The 14461-nt window shown below is 36.4% G+C and overlaps 1 pseudogene across 1 annotated transcript; it reads right to left on the bottom strand.

The window, feature by feature from the left end:
- Positions 1–3199: 3199 nt before the first annotated feature.
- On the bottom strand, positions 3200–13690 carry LOC143572841 (serine/threonine-protein kinase CTR1-like; annotated as a pseudogene). The gene is made up of 16 exons (XR_013142328.1): positions 13171–13690; positions 12521–12822; positions 12014–12158; positions 11668–11771; positions 10189–10397; positions 9382–9738; positions 8584–8624; positions 8386–8454; positions 8172–8287; positions 7371–7440; positions 6540–6638; positions 4757–4825; positions 4550–4681; positions 4082–4176; positions 3807–3973; positions 3200–3373 (listed from the first exon to the last, which is right to left on the bottom strand). The product of XR_013142328.1 is annotated as a serine/threonine-protein kinase CTR1-like (transcript).
- Between the last annotated feature and the right edge of the window lie 771 nt (positions 13691–14461).

Here is a 14461-nt window from a genome sequence, read left to right as displayed (position 1 = left end):
ACGCTTGAAGGCGAAGTTCATCAGGCGAACTTGATCTTGCAGGCGAAGTTGTCGCGCTGCAGATCTGTTTGCCCATAACTCCTTCGTTTCTTAGCCAAATAACTCGATTTTGGTACCCTCGGAACCGTATGATCGGCGCCTACAAACCCCAACCATCAAATCGGCCTAAAATCGACGTTTTAGGGGTCCGATTTGGGCAGTTGGGTTTCGGGTCCGGTTAACCCATCCAATCCTAACCATTTTCAGTAATAATAGCTTTGTTAGATTAGTTCTTACCTTACCAACTCAGATCTATCAACAAATCTCGGGTCTCGGCTTCGAATCTAGATCGGTTAGAATGTGTGTTTTGAGGGTGTAAGGAGTGTGTGTTAGGGAGTTTGGTGAGAAAATGAGATATTTTGGGATTTTGGGGGATATCCCTGAAATCCCATTCTCATTTAACCTATCTCAATTAACCCAAGTCCATAACCCACTTCCATTACCCGACACTAGCCCGACCCATACCAACTCCTATTCTTTTATTTATTTCCTGATAACCCGAGAAAACTTCCCATCTATTAATAAGTAATATAATTAATATTACCTTTGAAATTTCGGGATGTTACATATGTTTTCAAAATATTTTATGAACTTTTCTTTCATCACCGCAACAATATTCTTGAAGAGTTTGTTCTTCTCCGCAAAGCTTTTAAAAACACAAGACATATAGTACAATTATTGCAAAACCCAACAACTAGTAGGGTAATAGACTCCCGATAATTTTGTTGTTGACTTTTTGAACACGTCAAGATACTCCAACAAATAACCGACTTGGACCCAAACACTTTCCGGAAACATATCGGCCTCGCGTTCTTCAACAAGATTGTTATGAAAACCTTGGCGTTGGGCAAAAGCACACTTTAACATATGACAAGTTGAGTTCCAACGGGTTGGAACGTCCCAATTCGGCCCCAAATACTTTCTTTCAACCGACTTGCAATAGTTCTTATATTCAAGATGTCTTCTTTTACCACTTTTGAAGACATCTTGTAACATAAGTCTAAAGTATTTTAAATCATCACAAATGTTTTCATTGTCAAGACCTATTTGAACAACCAAGTTGATGATATGTGCAACACATCGAACATGAAAAAAATCCCCGAAACAAGGTGGTGAATATTTAATAATAAATTTTTCAGCCGCCTTAGTATTGTTTGAAGCGTTGTCAAATGAAATCGAAAATATTTTATTTCTCAAGTGTAAGTCGTTATAACTTCATCAAGTAATTCAAACAATTTTTCGACGGTATGTGGGAATGGGAAGTTTTCAAAAACGATGGTGCGTTTCATCAATTGCCATGTCACCGGATCAACCCAATGAGCGGTGACACATATGTATGATTCGGGCAACCCGTGTGGTGCCGACCAAACATCGGTAGTTAAACTAACCACGGCTTCTAAAGAATAAAAAGACTCGATTAACTCTTTTTTAGCACACTCCCACAACCTGATACAATGACGTCTTAAGGTAGTACGACCTACATGTGTGTATCTCGGTTGTAGAGTTTCGCGAATCAACGACGTCAAATCCGGGTCATCAAAGTGGTTAAACGGCAAACCTCGTTGAATAACGAACTTTGTCATTCTATCTCGAACTTGAGTCGTGTTGTAACGAAATAGTGTACCATCTTTACCCAAGTCAATTTGATCGGTCGCGCCAATCCCTTTCAACGCCTTGCAATATGGCTTCTCGATGTGCTTTCTCAAAGTAGAGTTGGAATCGTGCTTTAATATTGAACCACATAGTTTGCAACGAGCCTTTTGATAACCTTCGTCATCCATAATCAAATCCCAATTCTTCCATATGTCTTCGTTGCGGTTATGGTTGACTACCGTAACAACCCTTGGGTCCTCCGTAACAGGAACGGGAGCAACAAAAACACTCTTCTTAGCCTTCTTGTTAGTTTTTTTGATGGGTGCCATAATAATATTCAGTTGGATGGTCGGGTAACGGAACGGGTTTGCTAAAGGAGTAGTATTTTAGTTTGTTTTTGAGTTTGGTGGTGAAACAAGTGGTGGAAAACAAGATATATATAGGTTTCGGGCATCAAAAACCGGTTCCAACGGCTATATTACCGTTGGAACCGATTACAACGGCTCTATTGTCTCTCAAAAACCGGTTCCAACGGCTATATTACCGTTGGAACCGGTTACAACGGCTATTTGGTGTCTCAAAAACCGGTTCCAGCGGCTATATTACCGTTGGAACCAACGGCTAGTTTGACTCTTGTTTGACTCTTCAAAAAAAACCCGCCGGAACCGGTTTTTTTCGGGTACGAACCGAACCGGTTACAATTAAGAACCGGGTTGGAACCGATGAGGACATACAAATAGGAGAACCGGGTACGATTTTCGGGTACAAAAATACCCAAACCGGGTATTGGACCAACCGGGTAGGAACTGGAACCGATTCCGGTTCGGTTCCACCAGTTAGGTTCCGGAACCGGTTTTTTTGTGCACGTCTAGTAGGCATAACCATACTGAAGGGTCTTGATACCATTGCAATAAATTATTTTAACATGTTGCGACGTAACCATAATCCCCCCCCCCCCCCCCCCAAAAAAAAAAATCCGAACCCGTGAGGTCCTTGAGTATGGATTTGGGCCATCTTTTCAATAGGTAGCTTAATTGCTTAAATACTCGGCTCTCAACAAGAGATATTTGTTCCTAAACACTCCTCGAGGTTGGAAATTTGGTTTAGAAAACTCACTTTGATCATCAATATAGCCTCCTACGGCTTTTTTTTCATTTTGTGAATGTGGCTATCTAATAGACTAACCGGGTTTAATAGAATTTTTGTTAGACATTAAACCACCCTTAGATTTTAAGTAACTGTCTTTACTATTTAGACCTAATAACAATCAGATGAGATAAATAGCCACCATCGACACATTTCACCACTAAAAACTCCTTGTAACCCATGGGCATTTGGGATTGTTTATTTTAGCCAACTTATAACTTGTTATCTTTTTGAAAAAGCAATAAAATGTTTGGGATTTTTTTTCTGTAACAAGAGAGAAAAGTTGATACATCACCGTTTTGTGACTCTGTTACTTTCTGAGAAAGTAATAAGCTAAAATAAAGAATCCCTAACACCACATACTTACAATAACCCATTATTATTATTAGAAACCTAACACACAGTATAATGCAACAATTCATGCAAATATTTTGTAAATTTGACTAAATCACAAAAGTAATGGGGTTGACGTTTTTTTTGAAAGATGAATTATTGGACATTCTCAAATATATATTAATGACATGTAATTGTATTCCTATAAGAAATTTTGGCATCTATAATAAACAAACTGAAACATATATATACAGCAACCGGCCTGCGAGAGATAACATAAAAAGACAAGTCAGTATTAAAGTTATAACAATGGGCTGATTCGGGTTTAGTTATCCATCACTGGTCAAATGGGTCATATATTTTGACTAAGAATCAAAGGGCGAAATGTGATCATAAAAAAATTATTCCAATGCTTAAAAGTAACGTCACCATTACTATAGTAACATAGTTTTTGTAATCATATTTAGCATATTAATCTTTCATAAAAGAAATGGATCAAAAATGTGTGCGGGTGAATACTTTGATGACCAAATGCACAAATGACATTAGTAACGGGTTTTGTTGTGTGATTAACAAGATGGGACCACTTTCAATCCCGTGAGTAACAAAGTTTGATGCCGCATGTGCATCCAGTCAGCAAATGTTAAATAAAGTAAGACAAAAATGACTAACAGTGTTATGCTGATGATTCCTACTTTGTCAATAGTTTGTCCATATATAAGTTATGAAACATTGGATGCGGTTTTCACATCTTCATAAGAGTAAAGAAACGTCTGTTTGACTTGTCTGTGGAGTTGCAGGTTTGGTCAACGGTCTCAAGGTTTCCATGATGGCCGAGAAGGACGGGCGCTTCCATGGCTCACTGCAAAATGAATTTGTAATTAATGTCTTCAAACATACACTGTCAAAACTCGGTTTTAAAATTCACCTCATGTACTTTTGGGTCAAAATTAGTTCTAATTAAACTTACTTTGCCCAACAGGCTTCAATCAATGCTGCAATTTGAGGGTTTACATCAGGAGGAATTTCCAGCCTTTTGCATTTAAAACCGACAGCTGCTACAACCTATAAACAGATATATATTATATAAAGGTGATTTCATATACATCCCTACAAATTTGGATAATGTCATATATACCTATGCAAAGCTAAAATATCATATAAACCCTTACAAAGTAGTTAAAATATCAGACATATCCAATTCATTAAAAAATATTTTAATTTGTAACCATTCTACCTTTACTCTTCAAAAACTTTAAAATTTCATACAACGTTATCTTTTCAAATTTACCCATTTCATAAAACGGCATATATGATAATTTTACTTTTGGTTGGGTACATAAGAAAATTTTCAAGTTTGTAAGGTATATATGAAGTTAATCCTATTCTAAATAATCCATAAGTAAATAATCTTTAAATAAATAAAGGTTGTACAAACCTGTGCAGGATTTAGATTGCCCCAAGGTTGCTGCAAAGTGGCAAGTTCCCACAAAATGACCCCAAAGCTGTACACATCTGATTTCTCATTTGAAGGTTCATCACGAAGAACTTCTGGCGCCATCCACTCAGGCTGTTTAAAAAAAACATAATACTAGTTTAAACATGCTTGAAAATTATGGCGGATGAATAATAGTAAGAAACTCACTGTTCCTGCTGCAGTCTTGGATGAAAGAAATGTATTTGCTTTTAACCTAGAAAGCCCAAAATCACACACCTGAAAAACAAAATAAATAAGATATTATGGAGATAATGAATTGCTTCTGGAGAAATGGATGTAACATGTATGTCTCAACTGCAACAATGCATTCTGATTCTACTGCAAATCTTCCAGCCATAAAGATAAGTTATTCACATGATTTACTGTGTGTTTTTTCAATCCCGATTGTCCGATCGATTGCTTACTGCATTGCGGTAATCTACGTCTCCATTGATTTCAATCTTCAATCCATCTTTGAAATTGGAACAATGAAATACAAGTTTTCGAGATCAAAAAAGTGTTGAACATCAGTGGTGTTCAACATACGTCATCAACAGTGCTAGGTTTTTGTTTCTGAAAGAACGGCCACAAATGAAATCAGGGAAAGTGGTTTCTCACATTTGTGAAAGTTGTGAAGAAACCTTTTGGATGCTCTTGGATTTTGCTCATTGGGGTGTAAGGTTAGTATAGTTAGTCTCCTTTTTTATTACTCTGGTTTATTAATATAATATTCATTAGAGTAAATAATGAAGAAAATTAATTATGCTAATCATCCAGGCCATTGAACAAAATTGTAGAGTGTCTAGAAGGTTGTGGCCACGGGCCCAAGGCCGTTTGTTCATCACTTAATAAATCTCGAAAACCGCCAACACATCATGATCTTATAATGTCTGATCTTCATTTTCCCCACTTTAGTTTCAAACTTGAATTGAAAATTGAAAACAATGGAGGCGCGAATTACGGCATTGCAAGTGCAATCAATCAGAATTGACCACAGTAATTTACATGAATAACTTGATGGTCATTATGCATCACCGATGCAATTGAGGCAAGGTGTGTAAACAAGCCAAGCCACTCATGAGCTACTCAAGATCGGCTTGCTAAAAGCTCAAATCAAGCCAAGCTTAAACAAGCTCGAGCACAAGCCCGAGCTTCACTTATCGAGCTCGAGTTGGCTCATGGGCTAATGAGCCCATTATTTATAAAGTTTTTATTTAATATATCAACTTGTATTTACACAGTACTTATTACTATATAAAAATTTATGACAAAAATAACCAAACAATAATATTATGTTATATATAATAATACTAATATTATAATTATAAATATACAAAAATAAGTACATATAAATAAATTCCCAAGCTCGAGCCTGAAAACTGCAAGCCTCACTCGAGCTGTAGAAATAGAGCTCTAAACAAGCCGAGCCAAGCTCAAGCTTAAGCATTGGGCCAGCTCGTTTACATACAACCTGAATATTTTTTTTATTGAATACAAGAAGTAATACTAAACAAAATATAAAATCAACTTGCTTTCAATAGCACAACTACACCCTAACTGAATATGGCAGAGTCATGTTCTTCATTTAGAACTAAGTCAATATTGCATCAAGTAGATTAACATTTTTATTATGTTAACCTAGATATTCTCATAAAGGGCATCTTTCTCCAAAAGTTGGAAACTTAGAAATTAATTAGTGTCTATATTTTCAAACTCAGAATCTAGAAAGCTAAGTGTTCACTTAGTGTGTGTGTTTTGTTTCAACCATTTGCAATTCCCAGTTTGACTTTTATTTATACTGTATGAAAAAAAAATTACCTAAGCAACTCCTGTTAGATTCCAAGTCACCTTATTCAGTGATAAATTAAAACAACGTAACACAACACTATCTAGACACTGTACATTACAGAAAACAACAGCTATAGGTGTGCTTAACAATTCTCCATTTTACCTTCACAGTGTATTTCCTGTCTACTAAAAGATTGGGAGATTTCAAATCCCTGTGAACAATAGGAGGGTTGCGTCGGTGGAGGTAATTCATCCCTTTCGCCTGCATCAGAAAACAAGCAATCATTGCTAATATATTAAATCACGACGGTGATACACAAACACAAATACATCTAATATAATATACAAAGGAGGGTTTATAAGAAAACCACAAACTTACGAGACAACTAATAATAACCAATCAGTTATTTTAATTTCTTTTAATATTAATATTTGAAATGTAAAATAAGATTTAAAAAAAGTATGTAGCCCACAAAGTTACATATATGTATCTCAAACGAGGTACATTATGTGGCGTACGAGTTACATATATGTAACTTCATGAGCAACATATATTTTTTTTTCTCTTTTTGACAATTCTTAACCTTATAATTACAGAAATGAAAACAAATATTTAAAAAAACTGACTGGTTGGTAGTAGTTTTCTTGTATCTTTTTAGTTTTCTCTACACATATTTACACACACACATATATATAATATTGTGTGTGTGCACATGTGTATATACAAACTGTTCTGTTTTAAATGCATCAACAGGGAATGCCCTGTGAAACACCAGATAACAAAACCAATATAATTATTCTTCTATTCTTCAACTGATTATAAACCCTTTTTTTATGCCGAAAACTGGATTGTATTTCAGGCTTATTTAATTCATTATATCACAATGACATCATGCATAATTGTTAAAGTGCTCAAACACACTTATTTTTTCATTTAAGAAAAACAAAAACATGTTTGAGAACACCTATTGTAGAATAGTCGTGAGGTATATACCACATCATAAGCCATACTCAGTCGTCGTCTCTCATCCAAGGTCTCTTTCGCACCCGATTTGTGCAACAGCCTATCAAGCTACCTCTGCAGTTCAAAACGTATATTACAAAACTAGTCCTCTCTTACAAACAATGACTTTTAAATCCCATGTAGGCCTGTAAACGAACTGAACGACCGAATGTTCAGTAAACCATTCGTGAACTGTTCGGCTGGATGTTCGTTTATTTAATAAACAAACCAAGATGGGCCATAGCTTTTGTTCATTTAGACAACTGGATGAGCATGAGCACATGCCTATTTTGTTCATTTATGTTCGCAAATGTCCGTTTAAGTTCACTCAGTTATGTTCATTTATAGTCCTTAGTTTACTTTGTTTTACTTCGCTTGTTTACGTTCATATATATATCCATTTAGAAAAATTATGCTCATTACAAATTTACAATTTAGTCTATTCTATGAATTTAATATATCCCCTCTTACAATCCAGTACAGTTTTATTGTCTCGGCCCAACGGGTTGATGATCACGTTTACTTTTAATTGGTGTTCGTTCATATATGTTCATTCGTTTCTGTTCTTTTACGTTTGTGAACCATTCGTCTACAGTATTAACAAACAAACATATTCAAGCATAAGCAGACAAAAACATGCTCATGCTCTAAACGAGTGAACATGAAAACCTTGTTCTTTTAATTGTTCGTGTTAGATTGTTTGTATGGTTAAAGTTAAACAAACAACCACAAACATACCCTGTTCGTGTATGTTCGGTTCGTTTACAATGAGTGTTTACAGGAAAATTAAACTGTAGAAGCCTAAACCTTGACAAATATTCAGTGACTATCGACAGGTTAGGGGGCTGAGTGACAGCACCCATAAAAAGAACAATATTTGGATGTCGTAGGCGTCTCATTATTGCGACCTGACAGGAATAGAGGAGAAACAAACTAAAAGTTACTAAATAACACATGCATACAAAATAAATAATTACATATCGACTAAAATAACATTAGGACTTACCTCCTGCAGGAAGTCATTCAACCTCTCTGGATGAAAATCTTGTTCTAAAAGAATTTTAACCGCAACATCCTGAAAGTTGTGGAGTTTGTAAGCTTTGAAATGAAAAAAATGTCACTACACATACATTCTTATACTATTACCAAGAACTACAAAACTGATACAGAGAATGAGTACAATGAACAAGGGTGTATTACTTACAGAGCCATTCCAATCAGCGCAATGAACAACACCAAAAGAACCTGCAAATACATGGCAACCTGTCTTAGAAAAAATGAACCAGACAAGTATCGACTATATACGGGTGTAAATGAGCTGAGCGGGCTTGGCTCGTTTGACTCAGAGAGCTAACGCTCGACTCATTTCAAGATCTTTTTCTAAAGCTCGGGCGTGGCTCATGTTTAGTTTTTTTCTGGCTCGAGCTCAACCCGGTTTAGGCTCGACTCGTTTATTAGATATTAGTTAATTTATATACATTTTTAATTACAATTTTTATATACAACATAATATATGTTATTTAGTTATCTTTTATGAAGCTTTTATATATGACTATCATCATCATCATGATTATTATTATTATTATGATGATGATGATGATGATGATGATGATGATGATGATGATGATGATGATGATGATGATTATTATTATTATTATTATTATTATTATTATATAACCACCATATATTTAATATATTAAATAAACACTATAGATATAATAGGCCCGTTTCGCCTTGCGTGCCAACTTGAGCTCTATAAGTGAAGTTCAAGCGCGGACTTGTTTATTAAACAAGCTTCTTTAAGGCTTGAGATTGTTTAAGATATACTCGATTAAAGCTTATGACGAGCCAATCTCGAGTAGATCACAAGCCACCTTGGCTCATTTACATCCCTACTCAGGAGTATGTTCTATAGTACTTAGGTTTGGCATTTTGTCCATTTATTTACCCTTCAGAAAAACCATGATAAAAATGCTATCACAACCATAAGAAAAGAGGTTACCTGCTCCAATTTTCTCTTTTAGTTCCAGATCACTCCAAGGAATGTCCAGATCTTCAAAATCAAGGGTCAAATCGTCATTCGGCTTACGTGGTTGACCCACATCAAACCTTTGATAACTAGCCGTTTCCATTCTCGTATTTGATAAGACGCGTGATCGTGAGTCTTTAACCATATTCTGAGCATATGCCTTGGGAAGCTGTAGATTTCTATCATGGCCTCTGGGGCGGGCACCTTTAGAAGGAGGTAGCCGTGAACCGTCATTGCTGTTGCTCGGACTACGTGCAACAATATTCATATCAACATGATTTTTATCAGACTGCTTATTAGAATAAATGGCATCCCCACTATCTCCATCACCTGCATTTACACCATCACCAAGATTTTGATTTTTATAATAGCATAATGAGCTTTCATTCAAAACGTAACACCAACCTAAAATGAACCACAAATGAAATAAACTAACCATAATTATAAATACACCAGATTTTATTTATAATCTAATAGGAAAAATAATTATAACTTAACAAGTAATGTAACCCAAATACTTCAACACAAATGTATGATAACCAATAAAATACTATTTAATAAAAAAATTTAGGTCCAAATACACTATTTTGGGCCAACTTTTTTTAATCACAAAAATTTCTAGCCAAAACGGGCAACTGAAAAAACCAAACCGAACCCAAACCTAAAAAACTGAAATATCGGTTTTTGGTTCGGTTCAAGCCTAAAACCAATCCAAACCACCCCACACACCACCATACTAAATATCAGCACAAAACATTTATTATGGGAAAAGTAACTTACCGCTGGATGGAGTTTCAAATACAAGATTCAAAGAGTCGCACTCAGTAAAGTACTGCTTAGCGAGTGACCTAAAATCAACCACGGGTTCAACTTGTCTAAAACGTGGAAATCGCAACGGGGAAGAAATTGAGATCGTAGATGGGCCATTTAGTAGAGAATCAGGCTCAGAGAGGCTCCCGGGATTCCCAACTAAATCAACAAGAAGTTCCCTGCATAAGATTTAGGGTTTGTGAAAATGAGACAAATTATATGCATCCATTCTTGATGGGAATGCCTCCACATAAAATACAAAATAAGACTAAGAGAAGGGTAACAAAATACATCCTAACTTTTTTTTCAATAAAAAGGCACAACTAGCAAGACGCTAGAGGCCAAAACAACATACAAGACTAAATCGAAAAGTTACACCAATTTTTCCAAGACAACATACAAGACTAAATACATCCTAACTAAATAGACTAAATCAAGATATGTATTCAAAACACGTGTCTGTACTATTTTATATATTCCAACATGACTTCATATGCTTAGATTTAACCAAAAATGTATACGCAAAGTGCACAAAAAGAAAAGACTAAGAGATGTGTTCTTTCAGCCACACTAGATAGCTAACTAGATGTACGGTTGTTCAAAAAGCACATGGCTCACTTGAAGTTCGCTCGAAAAAAGCTTGTTCGTAAACAGCTCAGTTCGTAAACAAGCCGAGCCTGAACCAGGGTTGGCTCACTCAATAACTGGCTCGTGTAAATTGAAACCCAAATTTAATATATGATAAAAACAATACTAACATGTAAAATATTGGGAAAAAAAAACAAAAATGACAGATATATTATTTTGAATCTGCATTTTGATCTTTAAAATAATTAAAGCAAAAATAATACATATAATGTTATAGATTTTCTAATTTATAAATTATGAATTATGTGTATGTTATAAAAATACCTTTTTTTGTCTTTTTGCTATCAATATATGTAAAAACAATTACAACAACAAAAATAACGAGCCTGTTTGACGAGCCAGGAGCTGGCTTTAGCAATTGAACTTTTTACAAACCCAGCTTGATCTCAGGCTTAAAATAAATGAGCTGAGTCAAGCCAGCTCGTTTAAGTCCGAGCTTGAGCCCGGATCCAACTTGGCTTGGCTAGGCTCGTTTACAGCCCTAACCAGATGAACCACTGTGTTAACTGTTAAATAGAGAGAGAGAGAACAGGAGATTTTAAATTAAAAAAAAAAGGGGAACACTCATGCCAACACATTAATGCTCAGCAACTCTTTACTAAAGAAATATTGTCATACAGTAATAGAAGTGTATGCTAGCAGTCAACAATAGAAGACAATAAAACCATTAATGTTTCTTAAGTTGATAGAACAACAAGCTTGCAAGCCCCCAATCATAAAGTTGTTGTAGTTAGATTCTAAAACAGTAAACAGCAATTTAGGGTTTAACTTTTAAGCATGCTTGAAGTTATCAACACTTACTTGTCTACACCAAAGCGGACAAGGCAAGATGAAGCATCATCTCTTTTACAATATTTGCAACCCTTGGCTATTCGGCATGGTAGGTCAATTTTGTCCACTAAAATCTGATGCAAATTATTATTAAAAGAGCATGTAAGATAAACGTTGACAATTGTCCCATTTGCATCTTGTGGACCACATCGAGTTACATTCAAGCACAGATAAACACATTGAAGAAATATATTACATAGAAGAAGTAATTAATATGCTAAATGTCTTAAAAATAAAGTATCAAATATGATGTTGCAGTGTCTTTAGCCCGCACGTTAAGGTTATTATTTTAAAACAAATTAAATTTACTTTTTACCTTAAATAGAAAAGCCCGATGTCTGCAAAGGCCAACAGATAGGTTGCCCAACGGAAGTACAACAGATCCTAGACAATCTTTAAGATCCTCACTGCACTCCTTCCACATTGAAACCAAATCATCTTCTCCGGTTAACGTTGCACCCCTTTTGAAGACAAAGATATTAGATCATAAATGATGTGTATGCATGTATGTGGGTGTGTGGGTGTAGGGAGAGGGAGAGATGCGGCAAAATGTTTAAATTGTTTTTACGAAGTAGTTATTGGGTCAAAACGATTGCAAAATTATATTATTTTAATATAATCCGGCCTTTTGAACATAATACTATTTTTATGCATTGAAAACACACTCGGGTGACTTACGTCCCATTTCCATTCTAGATAATTGTTTTATTTTACCCTTAGACACAACATAACCCAAATCCGCCCATTCATTGGTAGAAATTTCAGCCTCTAGATGCATGCATTTCTCAAAGTTCAACCTTCATATAATAAGTTAGATTCTCACCCCATTCGATTGCATACAAGCTTTGCAAGTTGGTCCACAACATCCAACCTTGTTATGCTGTTACAAGAAATACTATGTATCCGGTTTTGCAGCTCTCTGAGGCTCGGATCACTGCGTCTGTCAATCAAAATCGCTTCAACTGAAAACTCACTACCAGTGTCGATTGACTTCAACAACTCAAGTGACGGAATCCGTCCACTCTCTTGTGGATCACAACACATCGACCATACGTACGGATCCATCCCGTTTATCAAGTAAAATCCGTCGGGAACTTTGTCATAGTATGACAAACATCCATTTGCCTAATAACAAAATAGTAGCAACTCTTAGACTCGTGAACTTTGATATATCAATTTAAGACTTGTAGCTTATACGTATATACAATTCTAGACTATAATATCTTAAGCATTTAGGCAAAAAGTATATATATGACAAATTCTACAACAGTGTTTGTTATTCAATAACCAGTTCACTGTAATATTATAAAATAAGGAGTAAATATGTTTAACTAGCATCCATGCCTACAACATATAGCTTGATTATTATTCAATAACTAGTTCACTATAAGATCTTAAATATAAGGAGTAAATTTGTGTAAACTAACAATCAAACTAGTAATTTCAAACACATATAGGTTAATAAAAGTTTACCCAAAACCGATGCGATAACGCTTCGGCGGATATATTAAGAGATCCAGAAGACCTGGATCCCGAGGCTTCATCGGTGACAGTATCCAACAAATTGGGATCATCAACACACGTAGCCTCCGACGAAAGCCTCAAGGCCAAGGCCAGCTGCAACTGATAGCTCTCCTCCGTCTGTTGCGCCCAGCTCTTGGAGGAATAAGATCCGGCCGCCTTCAAACCGCCGCCGTCATCAAGCACCGGCGTGTAGGCCTCGGGATCACCGCCGGAGCTGATGACCGCCGCGGAGAGCGAGGGAACGAAGTAATCGCCGGAGATAGAGCTCTCGGCGTAGCTGCTGCCGCTGTAATCCGGAGGGGAACTGTGAGTGGCGGTTGGGATGCGTCCGTTGGTCGGTGAAGTTCATGAGGTCCCAGTCGAAGACAGATCTGTCGGTGCGCTTCTTGTCGCCGGAGTCGGTGGAGGGTGGTTGGTCGTCGGGGTGGTGCTGAGTCAGCAAGGTGTAATTGGTACGTCTGCCGGGCATTTGCCATCCAAAGTTTTAAGTGTGGGATTGATTTTGATTAGTTTGGGTTTGGGTCACCAATTCACTCACAGTCGTAGTCATCACCAGGATAATAAATAAATAATTAATTGATAGGTATATCCAAAAGCAGGTGTGCTGTAATAATAAACAGTTAAAAACGTAAAACACGCTGGGTTTTACCCTACTAATTTTATGTACCCACGTAAACGTAAATTTTATTCCATTTTTCTTAATTGGGATAAAAGCTTATGTCATGATGGTTTCTCCGTCCTAAAGTCTTCCTAGTCCTTGCAAATAATTTTGTCGCATGCATAATGTCGTCTCATTCTTGAGGCATTCCATCTCTATCAGTTAAGGTGCGAATCAGTGCGTCACACCGCACGTTTTTGCGGAAGGCTCCACGCAGCATATCCTTGTTGATTCCTCCGATGTTCAAAATTTCGTCATTAAACCGAGTAATGAAATTTTCGACAGATTCATTGTCCCGGCGAGTAACGTCTAAAATTTCTGACGGGTCACGCGTATGCTTCTTTTGATGACTGAAATGTTGGGAAAACTTCTTCACCAAATTGTCCCAAATAGCAATCTGACCGTCTGGTAACTTTTCAAACCTTTCGTGTGCTGCGCAGTTAATGTCAATGCGAACATGTGACACCAATAAGGGAGCGTCCATCCGCTTACACCACCCACCGCTACAAAATTTAGGAGATGCTCACTATGATCAGCCATTCCATTATACTTTCCTAACGACGAAGGAATCTTCGCGTGAAC

This window comes from Bidens hawaiensis, unplaced genomic scaffold (genome assembly GCF_021521415.1).
Source record: "Bidens hawaiensis isolate Kalapana, Puna unplaced genomic scaffold, B.hawaiensis_p1.1 tig00026042_1, whole genome shotgun sequence".
NCBI lineage: Eukaryota > Viridiplantae > Streptophyta > Magnoliopsida > Asterales > Asteraceae > Bidens > Bidens hawaiensis.
This window is presented reverse-complemented; position numbering and strand designations above follow the sequence as displayed.